The 14,987-nt window shown below is 48.1% G+C and overlaps 1 pseudogene; it reads right to left on the bottom strand.

Moving 5' to 3' along the window:
- Positions 1–3,055: 3,055 nt before the first annotated feature.
- On the bottom strand, positions 3,056–7,315 carry LOC121148415 (annotated as a pseudogene).
- Positions 7,316–14,987: the final 7,672 nt, after the last annotated feature.

The raw sequence follows: 14,987 nt of genomic DNA, 5'->3' as shown, positions 1-14,987 counted from the left end.
GAGGTGGAGGAGAGGCCGCCATGTTCCCGGGACTCACCGCCTTCTCTCCCTTTTTCAAGCAATATACTTCTCCCAGGATTCTTCCAACTTCTCTCTACCTCGATCAGGCCAGAAAGGCACCCAAGTTCAGGGAGAGTGCAAGGAGAGTGATGCTGTCACGATGGCCTGAGGCCCATTCCAGGTCTGCCCTTGGGGCTGGCTTCATCTGAAGGTTCAGTAGGCTAAGGGAACAAGGGAACAAACATGGCTGCTGTGGCTGCTGTGCCAGCGATGGAAGTGAGAGAGGCGGTGAGCAATCTGCTAAAACTGACTGTAACAGGGACTTTCTCAGCTCCCCTCTGCCTTGGTCCCCAACTAACAATTGTAAAATGGGAACAATAATGCATCGCTTACCCAGTTATCTTGTGGATCAAATACTGTAATTTCTCGAAGTCTCTAGAATCATGCTTAGTACATATATTAGCTATCACCACCACCATTGAATTCACCCTCTTTCTTTGTCAAAACTCTGCTTCTTTAAGTCCAAACCACATCTCAAGAAGAAAACAAACCTCATATGGTGATATTTTGGAAGTCTCTTCCTTCTTCCCTGATCCTGTGCACTTATCCCCAAAACATGTCTGGGCTAAGAGACCTATACCACACCATGCCTGTCCTGGTTCACACTGCTCACCATTCCCAGGACACACCATGCTTAACTCACCCTCCAAGCCTTGCTCAGGCCACATGTGCTCAGTCAGAGCGTGACCCATCTCTGGGTCCTATGCGCATCTCAGAAATTCTGCTCAGCATTATACCCCAGTTCCAAACCCATCTCCGGTTGCCTTCCTCATCCAGGGAGCCCATGGTTTATGCCCTATACAGTTAGAAATTGTTGAGTCTAATGTTCAGAAAACCCTGGAAGGAACAGGTGTTCCAGCCCTCCAGTGACCAGCAGGGGGCAGTGCATAGCAGGGGCTGTGTGTTCAATCTTCGCACGACCAGGAGAGTTTGAGGCCTTACCTGGAGCCAGGGAGTGTGTAAAAAGAGCTTCCCCTGGAATGTCACATTTCTTCTTTGTGACCATTCCACCCATTCTATAACCACTATTATTGTCCTCTCTCTACAGATGTGGAACCTGAGGCTCAGTGAGGTGAGATGACTGACTCAGTCACACACAGCAGGAGCATGATGCAGCCAAATCCGCATCTCTGCTCCCCCAGGGCTCTGTGCCCTGAACAATGACTTGGTTTTGGGGGAAACAGATCCCAGATGCCTGTCCCCCCACCCCAGATGTTGCCCAGATGCCAGTTGCAGCTTCTGGGTATTAAAGATGTGGGGCCCTGAAGAATGGTCCTTTATATATATATATAAATTGCTTTTATTTAAGAACAGTTTTAGAAGCTTCATGCTACCCCATCCGGTTCCCCTGTATTAACATCTTGCATTAGCATAGTGCATCTGTTACATTTAATAAACCAATGTTGACATAACAAATTGATACATATTACTAAAAATTATCATGTACAGTAGGGTTCATTCTTTGTGGGGTTGAGTGTTATGGGCTTTAACAAACATGTCGTACCATGTGTCTTATGTTAAAGCGCTATGCACTACCGTTTGGGGGGCCTAAAATTGCCCTCAAGTTCACCAAGTCATTTCTACTTCCCTACTGCCTACCCCCTACCCGTGAGCCTCATAACCATTGATCTTCCTCCTCCTCTACAGCGTCCCCTGTTCCAGAAAATAATACAGCTGGCACCACACAGCTCTTTCCTGGTTTGAAAGTTTGTTTCTTTTTGCAGTCTTCAACCCAACTGTGGTTCATTCCTAGAAGCAGGAGTGCAGGATTGTGTGGTAAGAATATAATTCAGCCTTGTTATAAGAAACATTGTTTTTCAATAGGGCCACACCACTCCATCACCAGCAAGAAAGAGGCTGTTCTTCCACATCCTCACTAAGCATCTGGTGTTGCCACTGTTTGGATTTTGGCCATTTTAATAGGTGTGTAGTGTTAATCTTGTTTTAATTAGCAATTCCTTGCTGACAAATTACATCGAGCAAATTTTTCATGTGCATGTTTGCCATGTGTATGTTTTCTTTGATGAAGTGTCTGTTCGGATCTTTTGCCATTTCTAGATTTGGTTTGTTTTTTTTTTTGAAAGAGTTCTTTGTATGCTTTAGGTGCATGATCTTTATCAGGTATATTTCGAAAACACTTCCCCCCCGTCTGTGGCCTGTTGTTTCATTTTCTGTCCAAAGATGCTCTGAACAATGTCTTTTTCAGAGCAGAACTTTTTAATGTCAGTGGAATCCAATGAGCCCATTTCTTTCTTTTGTGGGTCATATTTTTTGGTGCTGTATCTAAAGTCTCATTGCCAAGCCCACAGTTACCTAGATGTTTTTCCCAAATTATCTTCTGGAAATTTTATAGCTTCCTGTTTTATATCTGAGGGTCTATGATTTTTCCTATGAAAAGTGTAACAATCTAACTAGATGATTTTTCTTTTTCTTTTTTCTTTTTTTTTTTTTTTTTTTTTTTTGCATGCAGGCTTCCAAGGGGTCCAGCATTACTTGTTGAACAGGCTATCTTCTCATTGGCTTTACTCCTTTGTCAATGACCAGTGCACTACGTTTAGGTGGGTCTATTTCTGGGCCTTCTATATTGTTCCACTGATCTGTTTAGCTATTCTTTCACAAATACCACACTGTCTTGATTTTATAACGTTTGCTCTATGTTTATAGTAAGTTTTCAAGTCAGTGTTAGTCCTTATTTCCTTTTTAGTAAGTATCTTGGGAATTCTGTCAAGATTCTCAAAATAAGTTGCAAAGATTCTAACTTGGGTTGTTAGATAATTTGGAAAGAACCTACACTGCAACAATGTTGAATTTTCCTATGCATGAACATGAAATATCTTTTTTTTTTAAGTATCTGATTTATACTGGAGAAAATATTAAATTTGCAACTAAAAATCATTGACAGCAATCACTATCCCAGACATTACCACAGCAACCAGGACAGCAGGAGAAGCCAGATACACATGCCTGGAAGCCAAGGCCAGTCTTCTCTCTTCACTTAGGCCAACTCTTTCTTAGCCTTTTTCTCCTCCCATATGTCCACAATGTTGGCCACCAGACTGGTGGGGATGTGAATGTCTTCTTTGTCAACTGACTCAATCGCCTTAGTAAGACTGTCGATATTGACCTTGCGATCTTTATTTTTATCTAGTGTGGAGGCTAAGCTGATCAGCTTCTTTTCAGAAATGTGCTTGATTTGCTTCAGGGCATTGATGAGTTCATTGATACTGATGATGTTCTGCTCTACAAGTGCGTCCTGTGCTGGGCCCAGCTTGCCGGCCCTCTGATCAGCCTCCAGCTGGGAGGTCAGGTTGTCCACGTGGTTGATCATCTGCTGCACCCTCTTCGTCAGTCTCACACTGGCTTTCAATTCACCCACATGCTTTTCTCCACCATCCTTTGAGAGTTTCTTCTTGATCTCTTGCAAATCCTCACTGTAGTCCTGGACATTCTCCTTCAGCAGCTCCAGCTCCTCCTTCTCCTTGGTTAGGGACTTATTCTGGTTCTTCAGTTTAGAACACACGTTGCTGAGGATGCAAATCTCTTCCTTAGTTATTGCCTCTTCCTTGAAGACTTCAGAAGCAGGGACAGGATCTTGCAGTGTCACCAATGGCAGGATCACATCAGGTACTGCTGGCTGTCAGCTGGCCACTGGCCTCTCAGGGATGACTTCTACTCCTTTCTTTTCCACGTGGGAGAGCTTCTGCAATACCTTCTCCCGGTGCTCCTGCTGGATGGCCACATCCTCCTGCAGGGTGGTCTCCAGCTTCACCTCATTGTCCATCTGCTCACCCTCAACCTTGGCCACCTTCACTTGGGCACCCTTTACAACAATCTCGGGAAGGGTCTGCAGTGTGGATTTGGGCTGGTCAGCAGGCGAGGTGATCTGTGGAAGGTACATGGCAGTGATGTGGGGATCTCCTGATGCGGGTGCAGGTCCAGCCACTGCTTCAGCTGGTCTCATAAGTGGTCTTTTGTGAGACCAAGGGCTAGCATGCCTCGCTCCCTACACGCAGACTGCAGTTCCTTGATGTTGAGGCTTTCCATTCCTTCCTCAGCAATCAGCTTGTCATCAGCTTTTATGATCTCAGCTTCACGGATAGCTGAAAGTGCAGGAAGTTATTGATCCCGATGGTCTGGAGTTCCAGTAGCTTATACAGTGCCACCAGCTGCGGCCGTGTGAGGTTACCCAGAGTCAGCTCATCTTCAAACAACTTGGAAAAACACATAATTTCCTCGTTGCTGGGGCCTTTCCTGGTCACTCGGATCTTCTGGAAAAACACGGAGAAGTCTTTGGCAGTGCCGGCCTGGGTTGCCTTGCTCTTTTGGGCTATCTCCTCCACAATGTCCTGTAGGAACTTGGCCAACTCCAGCCTGGCCCAGCACAATGGCTCAATGGCTAAATTTTCATCTTGCAAGCACCGAGATCCCCTATGGGAGCCATTTCATGTCTCAGTTGCTCTACTTCCCATCCAGCTCCCTGCTTGTGGCCTGGGAAAGCAGTCCAGGACAGCCCAGAACCTTTGCATCCTGCACCCAAGTGGGAAACCCAGAAGAAGCTCCTGGCTTCAGCTCAGCTCAGCTCTGGCCTTTGCAGCCACTTGGGGAATGAATCAGCAGAGGGAAGATCTTTCTCTCTGTCCTTCTCTCTGTAAATCTGACTTTCCAATAAAAATAAAGAAATCCTTAAATTAAAAAAAAAAATATTTTATTTGGAAGGCAGAGAGATGGAGAGACCAGCTAATCTATTCGCTGGGCCCTCCTTAAATGCGTTCAACAGTCAAGGCTTGGCGTGGCCCAGCAGAATTCAATCTGGATCTTCTATGTGGTTGGCAGGAAGTTAACTGCTTGAGCCCTCACCTGCTGCCGCCTCCTGGGATAGGTATTAGCAAGACGCTGGATCCAGAAGGGAGCTAGTCCTTAGCCCCCAGGAGTCTGATATGAGAAGTAGGTGTCCCGTCAGAGCGTCCTAACAGCCTTGGCAAATGCCTGTTGCAGCATCTGATTTCTGGTTATTGGCTTTAGCCTCTGCACTCTCACCATCATCACTTGTTAGTTCCAAGAGGTTTTCGTTTTTGATTTCTGTTTTCAGTTCTTTAAGCTCTTCCCATGTGATCTGTGAACAACCTAGTTTTGCTTCGTCCTTCCCAATCTGTCTACCTTTTATTTCAGTAACTGGGACATTCGGTACAAGGGTGCATAGCATGCTGGGAGGGGACATCCCTGCCTTCTTTCTGATCTAGGCTGGGATACATGTCTAGTTTCTCACTCTTCAGTGCATAGTTGGGTTTAAGAGTTAAGTGGCGAATGAGCCTGTGTGTGTGGAAGAGGGACCAGAGGAGAACTGAGCACCTTTAGCAGCCTCAGCAGCAACACACCTTGAAACCTGCCCAGAATTTTCCAGTGCAGAGTCCTGGCCAGACCGTGATCCCTTCCCAGGAGGTCCCAGCCTCCCCTTCCCAGGGAAGCTCCCCGCAAAACTGTTTCTCTGGCCAACATCCAATGGGCTACCCAAGGCTGGCAACCCTGGGCCATAAAACCATCACAGCCTTCTCTCGAGGGAGCACCCTAGAGCAAACCTCTCCACCCCAGTGCCAAGCAAATCTCTGCCCCCTGAGTCTGATGGTACTGAGCAGTACAACCCTGGGAGAGATTTTACACCTTGCATGCTCAGGTAAGCCTTTCTCCAGGAAAGGAGAGAGAGGGGAAGGAGAAGTGGTGGGAAGAAGGGAACCTCCTCCCTGACAGACCCAGTCAGAATGCAGACCACACGCTCAGCTCTGTTCTGGGCTGCCTGGCCTGCCGGGTGTAGTCTCTCCATTAGAACGTGGCTCTGCCCAGTCTGAGTGAGAGGCACTCTCAGATTCTGCCTGGAGAGGTGTGCATCCCATTAAACGTTGCAGTGCTATTAACTGCCACTCTTGTCTCACATCTGAATTCTTTCAAGTGTGAAGGTAAGATTGTGTTCCACTCAATTTCATTAACACAAAGTTTTGTGGATTTTTTTTTTATTTTGTTGGTCAAGGAAAATGAGAAAATTCTCTTGTGTTCTAGTTTTAAGTTTTCATCATGTATGGGTATGCTTTTGTCCCTTATGCTTATATTACGTTCTTGCATATTATCTGCTTCTCCTGTTACAGCCCTTAAACTATTAACCATGTAATGATTTTGAATCCCATCTCTGTTTAATTCCAAAGTCTTTGTGATGTCTTAGTCTGGGTCTGATGCTTGCTTTATCAGTTTAGACTGTGTTTGTTTTGTTTAGTTTTTCTTGACTTTCAGTATGCTTTTACATTAGTGTTGAAAGCCCAGAAAAATAGACTGGGTTGTGTGAATCAAAGTAATTGGGCTTTAAGTATGAAAGTTTATGTTCATCTTGCTGGCAACAGGACTCTATCTCAAGGTTTGCTGTAGCTTGAGGTGACAGAGGTTTTAGATTCCTGTAACTTCTTTGTTGTTTTACTGTTGTTTTCTCCATGCTTATCCTCAGGTGTCCCTAAGAACTCCTTCTTCAAAAGAGTGTGTCTATCTTGTAGCTCTTGCAGTTACTCCCCACTGTTAAAAACCTACGTAACTATTGAGGGAGAACTACAGTTACAGCTACAAGTGTTTAACTTTCAAGCAAGTCCACACTCAGCTTCCAGAGGTTTATCAGGAAGATCCTTAGGTCCCTGTCCCTGCTTCCAGAAGTTTCTGCCCCACGTGAGCTGCTCTCGGCTGTGCCTGTCTAAATTCAACCAAACCCCCTCCACCCCCAGACTTTGGAGTGGCAGTTGGTCCTAGGTGTTGATTCTCTGGTGGCTAAGAGGCAAGCCATTGACTCGCGTTTGTCCAACACTTTGCTCTTATTCTGAGGGAAGGAGTGACAGAGTCTAAACTCTGTCTGTCAGAAACCCCCTTTGCCGGGTTTGAACAGCAACAAGAGGCTGCTCCCACTCACGGACACAGAAATGAGCAGACTGTACAGATAGCAGCCAGCCCTGTGGTCTGTGCAGCTGTGCTGTCTGCCAAGGAGACTCTCCCCAGGGAACTGAAACCCTCGGCGCAGGGGCCCCAAACCATCTCCCAGGACCCCTTAGCTTCTCTCCTTCTTTGTCAGCCATGATCTCTGGTTCCCCCTGAAAGGACTAGGTTGGGTTGTAGTGCGAGAACTTGAAGCAAGCAAGAGCTAAGGTCCTGCGGGCCAGGCACCTGCCACTGGGTACCAACTCCCAACTCTACCATTCACTAACTGTGGGACCTTAACTTACTGGACCATGCATGTCCAGGACCTCAATCCTTATCTGTAATCTCAGAAAATAACAGTGCTTTCCTGGGACAACCATGGAAAGAAAGACATGCCTGACACTGGGTCTGGCTGTAGCATGGGTATCAAATATATCTTCCTTCTGTCTCTTTTGTGGGCTAAGGAACTGATTAGCACTCTTGGAATGGGCAGGAACAGGAACTGGACTTGTAGCTAAAAACACCTAGACTAATTGGACTCATCTGTATCCAATATCCTGCTAAATGAGGATGGGGGGCGGGGGAAGAGTATATAAGGAGAGGTGAAGGGGCAATAGAGAGACTTCACAGGCTTCTACCATCCCTGGTATCCTGTCGGTTCTTCATCCTCAGACGCTCTCCGTGTCCACATTACTGACTCTACTGGTTGAAGCATGTCCCCAACTGGAGCGCCATCCTGCAGGCATCGTCTCCAATCCAGCAGCCCTCCCAGCCTTCCTGCTAGTCAGAGGCACCTTCCTGCATCTCACCGCCTAACACCAGGACCCTCGGAACAGGAGGAGTAAGAAAATTTGACAGCAGTCAGCTCATGTTAATACAGACCTGTCACAAGCACCATTCTAAGCAGCCTGTGTGCAGCTGTGACGGTACAGGGCCACGGGTTCTCCCCGGCACCCCGACGCACGTTCCAGTGCCTGCCTCATGCTAATGACACAGAACCCCAGGGCAGCGGAGTCAAGCCTGTTATAGGTTTGACATCAGTTACCATGCAGCAGAAATGGGCTGCGGGACCCACCCATGTACCCACACTCTGTACAGCTTGAACCTGAAAGTGTACAAGATTCCTTGGGAAATCATCAACCTACAGATTTCAATTCAGTAGTCTCGTGTAGAACTCAAGATTCTGTTCTAACAGACTGTCAAATACTATCAATACTGTAGGTTTGAGAACCTGATTTGGAGAGACAAGGCTGGACAGGACCCTTTATCTCTCTGGCCTCCCTTTCCCCCCACCCCGCCTCCTCCCACTCCTTCTCTTTGTTCCGCTCACTGCACTGGCTTGGTTCCTGCCATGTCCCCCAGTTTTGGAATGAGAGTTGTCCATATCCCTCCCTTGCAGCCACCTTCTAGGTACACAGGACATCTCAGGGTTATTTGAAGGAAGTTTCTGCACAAATCCACATACATCCATCTTTGGGCTAGAACTGTGATCTGTGAGTGTCTCCCACCCCCTTCCAAGGTCCCAGATGGCTGGGAGCAGCACTTGGCTCACCTGTAAAATGAAAACATGATCACAGAACCTGAGTTCCCAGGGCTGACTTGAGGATGCGAACAGTCTGTGCTTGTAATTCCATCAGCTCGGTGTCCCACATGTAGTAGGCACTCGTTCCAAAGCCTTAGCCCTGACTGTGATGCCTGACCACAGATGAGGGTTCAAATAGGACTTGGGGACCACAGGGTACAGCAGTCCTAAATGTGCACCTGAGTTACCTGCAGGATTTGTTCAAACATAGCTTTCCGTGTTCCCTCCCTGCTCTGCCTGCCCGGTGACCATGGGTTTCTGATTTAGTAGGACTAGACTGGGAGTCGGGGGAGAAAAGGGGTGACAAGGTTCCAGATGTTGCTGCTGAGGAGCTTGAAGGTCTAAGCTGGGGCCAGTTCACATGGGGAGATAGGAGCTTTACCCAAGATCTGGGCTCTGAAGATACTGGAGAGGGGTTTAACTAACGCCTAGGCCCCTCCCCAGGCCTCCCCTGCATGCCTGCTGCCTCCTGCCTGGCCCAGCGCCCTGGCCCTTCGAAGGCCCCCTCCACCCTGCTTTGTTTGCATTCCTGGAGGCTGTGTCAGCCTGGGCAGCGGGCGTGTCTACACGAGCCGGCCTGGCGGCGTGGCCCTGATAGCTGGCCCCACTGAGGGTCTCCTGGGCCTGGGGTGTCGCAGTGGCCACCAGGGCTCACTTAGCAGACCCGGTGACTCATGCTTCCTCCCGGATTCCGGGAAATGCCTTCCCTGCTGCTGCTGCTGCTGCTGCTGCTGCTGCTTTCTTCTTTAATGAGAAGTTCTCTGCAGACTTCCCTGGCAACCTCAGGGTGGGGAGGCAGCAGGGGGAGCAAGCCAAATCTACTCCCAGAGTCCCAGAGAGGCTCCAAGGCTTCCTATCACACTCACTCACACGCACACACACACACACACACACACACACTGTTTACTCATAGGCACATACACACTGTAACACATACTTACACAACTCACAGACTCCTATCCCCTCGCCAGCCCCAGCCTACATCCCCCAGCCACCCCGATGGAGCTTCGGTGCGGGAGGGCCAGTCCCAGAACTGCTTGCTTTTATTAAAAAGGAATGGCCTCACAAAGACACGACTGTAGGAAAGGTTGTAATTTGCCCAAATAAAACTTAATTTAATCCATGAAATAGCTGTGGTTTATTGTGTAATAGATGTGCTATGTGTTTCGATTTAATAGGAGCCAATATAATAGGGGGCCAGCGAGGACCTCCAGGAGCCCACCTCTCCCCTACCCTGCTCCACGCACAGTAGGGCCATGCAACCCAATGGGATGATAGGATGCTGTCCCAGAAGGGGATAGACGGCTGGCCCGGCCCAGGGACGCCATGGGAGAAACAGCCCAGAACAGAACAAGAGTGCTTGAAGAAAAAAAAAAAAAAACTTTTTCCAAAGCAAGGCTGTGGGTGTGTGAGCCCAAGGAGGGGGGCGTAGGGGGTTGAGTCACTCTCCTGTCCACTGGTGTCGTGGGAGAGGCCCTGCCAGGGGCTGCAGGAGGTGGGTGGGGTGTGCCCGAGCTCTGGCATGTGGAGACTACAGTCAGGCTGGGAGGGACGTCAGTGTGAGGGGGAGTGGGGTGGGAAGAGCTTTCGGGTGTGGCAGGGTCTCTAGGGCCAGCCTGGTCTGGCCTCCCCTGCCCGCAGCTGGCTCTGGTAGTCCAGATTGGGGCCCAGAGAGGGTGCACAGAATTCCAACAGCCGGTGGGCAGCCCAGCGGCAGATGACCTAAACTTGCTGCGCACTCATGCTGGGACAGCAATGACAGGATGCTAGGCTGTTCTTATAGATGCCCCACCCTTCCCTGGGGACTGTGGGCTGATTGACAATGGCCATGAGGAGCCAGAAAGCAGAGATTGTTGGGAGCATGCCTGGTGGATGATCTTGTTGAGTTCTCTCAATGACCCTGAGATTTGGTGGCCCCATTTTTCAGAAAACACTGAGGCCGGCTAGCCCTTGTCCAGAGTCACACTCTCCATTGCTTGACTGCCGCAGCAGCCAGGCCTTTCAGGTGCTGGAACTCTGATGCCAAAGTCTAAGATGTCCCGACACTCTCTTGCCATTAAGAACATTCCTGAAAAAAGGTCTTTGTTGTTGGCTCAGGGCGAACCTGAAAAAACAGCCCTAAGCCTCCATCTTCTCATCTGTGAAAGGATGCTAACGACACACCATTCTCAAAGATCATTCTGAAGAGCAAATAAGATGCTGGCTCAACTGGCTAATCATCTGCCTTCAAGTGCTGGCATCCCATAGGAGCAGGAGCTCCAGTTCTAGTCCCAGCTGCTCCACTTCCCATCCAGCTCTCTGCTTGGGGCCTGGGAAAGCAGCAGAGGACCTTGGGACCCTGCACCCATGTAGAAGACCCAGAAGAAGCTCCTGGCTCCAGCTTTGGATCAGCACAACTCCAATAGATGCAGCCATTTGGGGAATGAGCCAGCAGAAGGAAGATCTCTCTTCCTGTTTCTCATTCTCTGAATTTCCCAATAATAAAAAAAGAAATCTTAAAAAGAAAGAGTAAATAAGCTACCACACACAGAAAGAAACCCACAGAACCCAGGACTCAGCAGCTAGTAGGATTCATTTACCCCACCAATTTTTTTTTTAAAGATTTATTTTATTTTTACTGGAAAGTCAGATATACAGAGAAGAGGAGAGACAGAGAGGAAGATCATCTGTCCACTGACTCACTCCCCAGTGGCCGCACCAGCTGGAGCTGAGCCAATCCAAAGTCAGGAACCTGTTAAAGGTCTCCCATGTGGGTGCAGGGTCCCAAGGCTTTATGCTGTCTTTGACTGCTTTCCTGGGCCACAAGAAAACTGGATGCGAAGCAGGGTTGCCAGGATTAGAACTGGTGCCCATATGGGATCCCAGCAGGTACAAGGCAAAGACTTTAGCCACCAGGCTACCACCAATTTTTTACGCTGTTCACTGCATGGTAAATCCTGGACATCAGTTCTGGACTTGAATTCCAGCTGCATTCATCACTCCCCTAGTACCAGGACAGGCATGTAGTTGAGTCTCTGTTTCATTCCCTGTAAAGCGGGTATGTCACAGACAACAAAACAAGATAGCAGATGGCATATGACAGGTACCCAGGAACTTCAGCTGTTCTTTATCATCAGCTTCTTTCTAAACTCTCATTTACAGACCAGCCTCTGGGGTATAGAATTGCTTAACCTTGAGCTCTGTCTGTACTTAGAAGTTTCTCTTTGAGACTCAGAAAGCCTTCTGTTCCCCAGGCTGCCCCAGCAAGCAGGAACCCACGGATTGAAGACACACCCTGGAAAGTAACATGACATGGACTTTGCCTCTTTTTCCAAGGAAAGGCCACCTCCATGCCACCCGTGGTGGGATGAGGAGTGCAGCCAGAGAGGCAGGAGCCTGCTTCAGCAAGAGGCCTCTGAAAGTCACATAAGGCTGCTGGGACCCTAAGGAGGCCAGGACGCTGGATTAGAAATGCATGCTGTGATGCGGAGAGTTTGTTTGGGGCAATGGTTAGACACTGCATGGAACGCTGCATCCCATTGTGGAAGCTGGGCTCCTATCCCAGCTCCAAGTCCAATTCCAGTTTCCTGCTAATCTGCACCCAGGGAGGCAGCAGGTAGGGCCCAGGTCTATGCTTCCCACATGTGGGAGACCCATGTGGAGTTCCTGACTCCTGGCTTCAGCCTGGTGCAGCCCAGGCTGTTGTGCAAATGAGGGGAGATCTCTCTGTTGTTTTCTGTATCTCTGCCTTTTAAATACTTAGAAATTTAGATTTTTTTTAAAGATTTACTTAATTTTTATTGGAAAATCAGATATACAAAGAGGAAGATCTTCCATCAGCTGATTCACTCCGCAAGTGGCCACAACGGCCGGTGCTGCGTTGATCCAAAGCCAGGAGCCCAGAGCTTATTCTGGGTCTCCCATGCAGATGCAGGGTGCCAAGACTTTGGGCCGTCCTCAACTGCTTTCCCAGGCCACAAGCAGAGAGCTGGATGGGAAGTAGGGCCACAGGGATTAGAACTGGTGCCCATATGGGATCCCAGCACATGCAAGGCAAAGACTTTAGCAGCTAAACTATTGCACTGGACCCTGGATTTTATTTTTTACGAAGGAAAAATGTCATTGCTCAAGACCTCAGCACATATGTCCTTGTGTGTGCACCTATGTGTGCATGTGCAAGTGCACATCCTGGAGTGTGTGCACTTTCAGCCTTATTTTTTCCTCCTAATTTCAGTACCTCACAGGGAGCTGTAAAGATCAAGGGACAGACCAGCGCAATGGCTCAGTTGGTTATTCCTCCCCCTTCAAGCACTGGGATGCTATATGGGTGCCAGTTTGTGTTCCAGCTGCTCCACTTCCCACCCAGCTCCCTGCTTGTGGCTTGAAAAAGTAATTGAGGACGGTCCAAAGCCTCAGGACCCTGCACCTCAGTGGGAGACTGGGACAAAGCTCCTGGCTCCTGGCTTCAGGATCAACTCAGCTCTGGTCATTGGAGGCCACTTGTGGAGTGAACCAGCAGATGGAATGTCTCTCCTCTCGGTAAATCTGCCTTTCTAATAAAAACAAATCAGTCTTAAAAAGATCGAGGGAGGTGGTCAGGTACGTCAGGTACATTGTTATATGATACAAATGTGACGGTTCACTTAGCATCCTTTAATGCAGTCAGGCATTGTGGTCCACTGGGTTAGGCCACCACCTGCAATGCTGGCATCCGAGATAAGCTCTATTTTGAGTCCTGCCTGTTCCACTTCTGTTTCAGCTGCCAGCTAATGTGCCTAGGCAAGCAGCAGCAAATGACCCCAGTGCTTGGACACCTGCCACTTCTGTAGGAAATCTGGATAGCTTCTGGCTCCTGCCTTCAGCCTGAGACCCAGCCATCGTAGCCATCCGGGGAATGAGTCAGTGCATGGAAGAACTCTCTATGTAACTGTATTTCAATTACAAAGTAAATATATGTTTTCAAAAGGCCAGGCTTCAATTAAGCAGTTTAGTCAACATTTATCAAAATGAAACATTTACCGAAACAAAAATATCAAATTATTTTTGTTCAACATTTATTGTGAAGAACGTTCCTATTGAAATTTATAAACGAGTTCAGAGCCAGTGCATTGGCGCTATAGGCTGAGCTTACACTGATTCGTGTCCTGGCTGCTCCACTTCTGATCCAGCTCTGTGCTTATGGCCTGGGAAAGCAGCAGAGACTGTAACAAACCTTGGGATCCTGCACCACATGTGGGAGAGTTGAAGGAAGCTCCTGGCTCCTGGCTTCGGATCAGCTCAGCTACAGCCACTGTGGCCATTTAGGAGTGAACAAAAGCATGGGAGATCTTTCTCTCTGCCTGTCTTTCCTTCTTTCTGTAAATCTGCCTTTCAAATAAAAAATAGAAAATGAATCTTTAAAAAAAAAGAAGTTCAATGGGTTAAAAATAATACATGGTCAACTGAGAAAATTTGAAAAACAAAACAAAGTTAAAAACATAAATGGGGCCTAGCACAGTGGCCAATCCTCACCTTGAATAAGGCAGGATTCCATATGGGCACCAGTTCTAATCCCAGCAGCTCCACTTCCCATCCAGCTCTCTGCTTGTGGCCTGGGAAAGCAGTGGAGGACGGCCCAAAGCCTTAGGACCCTGCACCCACATAAGAGACCTGGAATACGCTCTGGGCACCTGGCTTTGGATCAGCCGTTGCGGCCTCTTGGGGAGTGAATCAGCTGACAGAAGATCCTCCTCTCTGTCTCTTCTCCTCTCTTTATATCTGACTGTAAAACAAAAATAAATAAATCCTTAAAATACGTATTTGAAAAAAAACATTCCTAACCCCAGAATGCAGATCAGCTCACTGATTACCATTTTTTTAATTAAAAAAAAATTTTTTTAAAGATATTTAGATAGTTGATTAGGTTGAGAAGAGTCCAGGATCAGGGGGAAACAGGTGAGACCTTTTCTTCTTCCTATATCTGGGGGAAAGGGAAAGAGGAGAAGCCACACCCAGCCTTCCAACCATCTCAGGACCCAAGGATGGGGAACAGCTACCCAATGTCATCCCAAAGTCCCTGATGTGGAGCATGCCTCAGGGGTTCCGCTGAAGTGGTTTTGATAGTTCTGAAGTGCTGGTGATGTTGCAGATGCAAGGATAAGGACATCTTTCCAAGGTTCCTAGGCAGACACAGTCCGCCTTTGGGTCTCTGCTCAGATATTTGCTGTCATGCTTCATTGGGGGTAATTGGTCAATTTATTCTGCCCTCCTTCATCTGCTATGTTATCAGGTATCTTCTGCAGGTTCCAATAGTCTGACACGTCTTCCATGTGCCTCTGGGTATGCTGTCCACTGCTCTGTCAAACCCACTGAGGAGGTGCATTTTGACAGATGCATTCTATTGTCAGACCACAGCTCCTGCCACTGTCCCCACGGTTGGAGTTAT

The sequence above is a fragment of the Ochotona curzoniae genome, unplaced genomic scaffold (genome assembly GCF_017591425.1).
Source record: "Ochotona curzoniae isolate NIBS_2020 unplaced genomic scaffold, NIBS_Ocur_1.0 scaffold_4701, whole genome shotgun sequence".
Classification (NCBI taxonomy): domain Eukaryota; kingdom Metazoa; phylum Chordata; class Mammalia; order Lagomorpha; family Ochotonidae; genus Ochotona; species Ochotona curzoniae.
The sequence above is the reverse complement of the archived record's forward strand: the minus strand, read 5'-3'. Positions and strand labels throughout refer to the sequence as shown.